This window comes from Pteropus vampyrus, unplaced genomic scaffold (genome assembly GCF_000151845.1).
Source record: "Pteropus vampyrus isolate Shadow unplaced genomic scaffold, Pvam_2.0 Scaffold78, whole genome shotgun sequence".
In the NCBI taxonomy this organism is placed as follows: Eukaryota; Metazoa; Chordata; class Mammalia; order Chiroptera; family Pteropodidae; genus Pteropus; species Pteropus vampyrus.
In genome coordinates this window covers 5,026,693-5,027,381 of record NW_011888859.1, presented here as the reverse complement: position 1 = coordinate 5,027,381, position 689 = coordinate 5,026,693, and the positions used below count along the sequence as shown (strand labels likewise).

Genomic DNA, 689 nt, shown 5'->3' with positions numbered 1-689 from the left:
GTGTGTTGCGGTCGGGGCTGCGATATTACCTAGTTCCTTAGAGGTCCTTATTAGCAATGCAGACATTGCACAGTATGGAGGCGCTGGGACGTGCCAGGCAGATGGGGGTGTTTTCACAGAGCCGTCCCGAGTATCGCCCGGCCCTGCTGCGCCAAATCCTCTGGTAGGCCGACAGAACTGGTTTCACCCCTCCCCAGCCCGTCCCGGGCCGGGAGAGCGGTTACGGGTGGGGAAAGCGGAGGTGCAGGCCCAGCAGCCCAGCCCTTCCAGGCCAGCTGCCCAGACTCGGCCCGCCCCGCCCCCTCGCCGCGCGCCCCGCCCCTCACCGCGCGCCCCGCCCCGTCCCAGGCCTGCGGCCCGCTCCTTTCCAGAGGAAGCGTCTAGAACGCAGGCCTTGGTTCGCCGACGCCGGCTGCGTCCCCGCAAGGGTGTGCGAGTGTGTAAACAGCATTGCTGTCAATCAAGTCGCGTCTGTAAGTTTCAGGAGCCCCACGGTGGATTCTTTGGTAAAAGGAGAGCCTTTGCTAGCAGCTTACTCGCCCCTCATTTATTTACATCTTTATTCATTTCTGGGTTCTGTAACCTATTCCACCTTCGCTCTGAGTTTTTCTCTTCACTCCTTTGGATGATCTTTTACGCCCTTGGGATCCTACATTTCTCACACGCTGGAACTGCTGAGATAATGTGGT

General features: G+C 59.7%; 1 long non-coding RNA gene across 2 annotated transcripts in view; it reads right to left on the bottom strand.

The window, feature by feature from the left end:
• The window catches only part of LOC111741439, an 18,270-nt gene extending 17,986 nt beyond the window's left edge, over window positions 1–284 (bottom strand). For both annotated transcript variants that reach the window (XR_002780998.1, XR_002780999.1), the window contains exon 1: window positions 30–284. This is a non-coding gene — a long non-coding RNA (uncharacterized LOC111741439). The remainder of the gene's footprint in view (window positions 1–29) is intronic.
• Window positions 285–689: the final 405 nt, after the last annotated feature.